The 5,000-nt window shown below is 55.4% G+C and overlaps 3 non-coding genes across 3 annotated transcripts in view; all 3 read left to right on the forward strand.

Annotated features, from left to right (window-relative positions):
- Positions 1-2,217: 2,217 nt before the first annotated feature.
- On the forward strand, positions 2,218-4,110 carry LOC126324760 (small subunit ribosomal RNA). Its single transcript, XR_007559899.1, has one exon. It is a non-coding gene; the product is annotated as a small subunit ribosomal RNA (ribosomal RNA).
- A 355-nt stretch (positions 4,111-4,465) lies between these two features.
- On the forward strand, positions 4,466-4,620 carry LOC126324768 (5.8S ribosomal RNA). Its single transcript, XR_007559907.1, has one exon. It is a non-coding gene; the product is annotated as a 5.8S ribosomal RNA (ribosomal RNA).
- Positions 4,621-4,808: 188 nt separating this feature from the next.
- The window catches only part of LOC126324765 (large subunit ribosomal RNA), a 4,222-nt gene continuing 4,030 nt past the window's right edge, over positions 4,809-5,000 (forward strand). Inside the window, exon 1 of the ribosomal RNA XR_007559904.1 lies at positions 4,809-5,000. This exon is cut by the window's right edge and continues 4,030 nt beyond it. This is a non-coding gene — a ribosomal RNA (large subunit ribosomal RNA).

Raw genomic sequence — 5,000 nt, forward strand, 5'->3', positions numbered from 1 at the left:
TTAACCTAAGTTACACTGCACCTTAACCTAAGTTACACTGCACCTTAACCTAAGTTACACTGCACCTTAACCTAAGTTACACTGCACCTTAACCTAAGTTACACTGCACCTTAACCTAACTTACACTGCACCTTAACCTAACTTACACTGCACCTTAACCTAACTTACACTGCACCTTAACCTAACTTACACTGCACCTTAACCTAACTTACACTGCACCTTAACCTAACTTACACTGCACCTTAACCTAACTTACACTGCACCTTAACCTAACTTACACTGCACCTTAACCTAACTTACACTGCACCTTAACCTAACTTACACTGCACCTTAACCTAACTTACACTGCACCTTAACCTAACTTACACTGCACCTTAACTGTCACATGTAACGTCACAGGAATGTAGCTTTGCCTAACAGCAACCCTCTGAACATAGTTCACTGCTTGGATCCTCTGGTGTCATGTGTATTTCTTGATGCCATGGTGCGTACCCTCACATAAAGGTCTTTCGAGTGTTGCGTACTTTCTACACAGTCCCGCTAACCACTGGAAGGGTGTACCGCTACAGAACGAATATCGCCCTCCCCTCCTGCCCTTCCAAGCTGGTCGGTCAGGCGTTTGTTTGTGAAATGAGCCTTGCAGCTGTTCAGTTGCATTCGGTTGTCGATGCAGTCAGTGTACGTTGTGGTACGGCCTGTGTGGACTGTCCGCTGATGTACGCGTAACCCACACTGATCATCCGTCGTTACGTACTGAGTGACATAATGTGGCACATGCTTGACCGTACACCGGCTGCGCCCTACAATGGCGAATCATAAGGGCCATATGTTGTGCACGATGCTACTTGTCTCGTCTCCCCATTACAGCGAGATTGCACTGTTGTACGCCGTACAGACATGTGGTAAGTAGGTACGGACGAAAGTATTGCATGTTGGCCCCCCCCCCCCCCTCCTCCCTCTGCCGGGAATCAGCGTGAGCCGTCTGTTGATGTAGCGACGAGGGTTTTCCTATTTAATCGTATTGCCCCACACAACATGATAGCACGGTGGACCGCGTTCCACATCTGCGACATGCTACAGAGGCCGGTTGACAGTCGACCGCGCAAGGGACATTGCACACGTGCGCGGACCATCTTCCACGTGTTCTCTCGTGTACATGCCGCAGTGTGTATGTGGGCTGATGTAGCGTGTCGTGACACATAACATGCAGGCATGCCAGAATCGTAGATTTCGCAAATGTAGATTGACGTATACGTTTGCTGCCAAAGATCCGCAAATGAACTGGAAATCAGTTGTTGAGCGGTTGTTCGCGCTGCAGGTGCATCGGTGATAGCGACGATCGGTACATCTGTGAACCGGTTGTTTCGGCGGTACCCGCCATGCCCCCGAACCTGAGTTGGCCATGTGGGTATGAAGCGATACGAGGCTGTGGCTTGGCGGGACAGTCCCCGGCCGGTGAGGGGGGGCCGCCCGGCGTGCTGGCCGCGCGCTGCGTGAGCGCACGCACTACAGCCGGCTGGTGGGGGGCGCCCAGTGGCAGGAGCGCCGGCCGACGGGCCCGGCTGGCGTCCCAGCTATGCGCCGGCGCACCCTGCGCGCGGCGCCAGGCGGCCAAAGTGGGTTCTGCCGAGCCCGGTGCGAAGCGCGGTGGACATCTGCAGTGTGCTGGTCCGATTGCGGACTGTGTGCGTTGAGGATGCGCCGCCGCCCGGCACTCGGCGTCGCGACGCCGTCTGCTGCTCGGTCGCCCCCAGCGGTTCTCGCAGGTGGTTTGTATCGCAGCTCTGCGGACGTGTTGGCGCGTGCGCTGTGCTGGGAGAGTTCGCTTCTGCACCCAAGTGGGGCTTTGCCCTTCTGTGGCGCTGGCGTTGGAGCTGCCGGTCACCGTAGGTGGCGCGTGTTGTTTCCCGCCGGCAATGCCACGACAGCACGCTCCCGGGCCTCTGTCGGCAGCGGCAAGCTCAGTTGGGAGCACGGGTGTTCGCACTGAAAGCGTCTACTCGCCTATCTCCGGGCGATTGCGCCTCTCTCGAACCCGACCAAGTACTTAGGACGGCGCTGCGCGCCGCCGGGACCTGAGAGGGTTTCGAGGTGTATCGTGCAGGGGAGCTCAGCCTCCTCCTGTTTGCAGAATAATTGAGCGGACGCTTGCGTGTTCGCGCGGGCCCTCGGGACACACTCCCGGGCGGCCGGCTGCTCAGCTCTCGTTGACGCAGCTCCCTGGTTGATCCTGCCAGTAGTCATATGCTTGTCTCAAAGATTAAGCCATGCATGTCTCAGTACAAGCCGCATTAAGGTGAAACCGCGAATGGCTCATTAAATCAGTTATGGTTCCTTAGATCGTACCCACGTTACTTGGATAACTGTGGTAATTCTAGAGCTAATACATGCAAACAGAGTCCCGACCAGAGATGGAAGGGACGCTTTTATTAGATCAAAACCAATCGGATTGGCTCGTCTGGTCCGTTTGCCTTGGTGACTCTGAATAACTTTGGGCTGATCGCACGGTCCTCGTACCGGCGACGCATCTTTCAAATGTCTGCCTTATCAACTGTCGATGGTAGGTTCTGCGCCTACCATGGTTGTAACGGGTAACGGGGAATCAGGGTTCGATTCCGGAGAGGGAGCCTGAGAAACGGCTACCACATCCAAGGAAGGCAGCAGGCGCGCAAATTACCCACTCCCGGCACGGGGAGGTAGTGACGAAAAATAACGATACGGGACTCATCCGAGGCCCCGTAATCGGAATGAGTACACTTTAAATCCTTTAACGAGTATCTATTGGAGGGCAAGTCTGGTGCCAGCAGCCGCGGTAATTCCAGCTCCAATAGCGTATATTAAAGTTGTTGCGGTTAAAAAGCTCGTAGTTGGATTTGTGTCCCACGCTGTTGGTTCACCGCCCGTCGGTGTTTAACTGGCATGTATCGTGGGACGTCCTGCCGGTGGGGCGAGCCGAAGGCGTGCTTGCGCGTCCCGAGGCGGACCCCGTTGAAATCCTACCAGGGTGCTCTTAGTTGAGTGTCTCGGTGGGCCGGCACGTTTACTTTGAACAAATTAGAGTGCTTAAAGCAGGCAAGCCCGCCTGAATACTGTGTGCATGGAATAATGGAATAGGACCTCGGTTCTATTTTGTTGGTTTTCGGAACCCGAGGTAATGATTAATAGGGACAGGCGGGGGCATTCGTATTGCGACGTTAGAGGTGAAATTCTTGGATCGTCGCAAGACGAACAGAAGCGAAAGCATTTGCCAAGTATGTTTTCATTAATCAAGAACGAAAGTTAGAGGTTCGAAGGCGATCAGATACCGCCCTAGTTCTAACCATAAACGATGCCAGCCAGCGATCCGCCGCAGTTCCTCCGATGACTCGGCGGGCAGCCTCCGGGAAACCAAAGCTTTTGGGTTCCGGGGGAAGTATGGTTGCAAAGCTGAAACTTAAAGGAATTGACGGAAGGGCACCACCAGGAGTGGAGCCTGCGGCTTAATTTGACTCAACACGGGAAACCTCACCAGGCCCGGACACCGGAAGGATTGACAGATTGATAGCTCTTTCTTGATTCGGTGGGTGGTGGTGCATGGCCGTTCTTAGTTGGTGGAGCGATTTGTCTGGTTAATTCCGATAACGAACGAGACTCTAGCCTGCTAACTAGTCGCGTGACATCCTTCGTGCTGTCAGCGATTACTTTTCTTCTTAGAGGGACAGGCGGCTTCTAGCCGCACGAGATTGAGCAATAACAGGTCTGTGATGCCCTTAGATGTTCTGGGCCGCACGCGCGCTACACTGAAGGAATCAGCGTGTCTTCCTAGGCCGAAAGGTCGGGGTAACCCGCTGAACCTCCTTCGTGCTAGGGATTGGGGCTTGCAATTGTTCCCCATGAACGAGGAATTCCCAGTAAGCGCGAGTCATAAGCTCGCGTTGATTACGTCCCTGCCCTTTGTACACACCGCCCGTCGCTACTACCGATTGAATGATTTAGTGAGGTCTTCGGACTGGTACGCGGCATCGACTCTGTCGTTGCCGATGCTACCGGAAAGATGACCAAACTTGATCATTTAGAGGAAGTAAAAGTCGTAACAAGGTTTCCGTAGGTGAACCTGCGGAAGGATCATTACCGACTAGACTGCATGTCTTTCGATGTGCGTGTCGTGTCGCGCAACACGCTACCTGTACGGCAGTAGCCGTGCGCCGCGTGCGGAACCACGCGTGCCTCTCAAAACTAGCGCAAGTGTTGTTGTGTGGTACGAGCGCTGAAGCTCTGGAGCGGCTGGCCTGCGGCACCTGGCGCCTGGCGCCGGTTTTGAATGACTTTCGCCCGAGTGCCTGTCCGCTCCGGTGTGGAGCCGTACGACGCCCATCGGCCGTCAGGCCGTTGGACACAAAGTAATGGAACAGGGGCCGTCAAACGCCTCAGTCCCGCCTCTGCAACTGTCTTGAAAGAGACGGTGGAGAACTGAAAAGATAAAGATCACCCAGGACGGTGGATCACTCGGCTCGTGGGTCGATGAAGAACGCAGCAAATTGCGCGTCGACATGTGAACTGCAGGACACATGAACATCGACGTTTCGAACGCACATTGCGGTCCATGGATTCCGTTCCCGGGCCACGTCTGGCTGAGGGTCGGCTACGTATACTGAAGCGCGCGGCGTTTGTCCCGCTTCGGGCGCCTGGGAGTGTCGTGGTCGCCTGTGTGGCCGGCCGCGTCTCCTTAAACGTGCGATGCGCGCCCGTCGCCTGGCGGTTCGCATACCGGTGCTTTCTCGGTAGCGTGCACAGCCGGCTGGCGGTGTGGCGTGCGACACCTCGTACAACGACCTCAGAGCAGGCGAGACTACCCGCTGAATTTAAGCATATTACTAAGCGGAGGAAAAGAAACTAACAAGGATTCCCCCAGTAGCGGCGAGCGAACAGGGAAGAGTCCAGCACCGAACCCCGCAGGCTGCCGCCTGTCGTGGCATGTGGTGTTCGGGAGGGTCCACTACCCCGACGCCTCGCGCCGAGCC

This window comes from Schistocerca gregaria, unplaced genomic scaffold (genome assembly GCF_023897955.1).
Source record: "Schistocerca gregaria isolate iqSchGreg1 unplaced genomic scaffold, iqSchGreg1.2 ptg000895l, whole genome shotgun sequence".
NCBI lineage: Eukaryota > Metazoa > Arthropoda > Insecta > Orthoptera > Acrididae > Schistocerca > Schistocerca gregaria.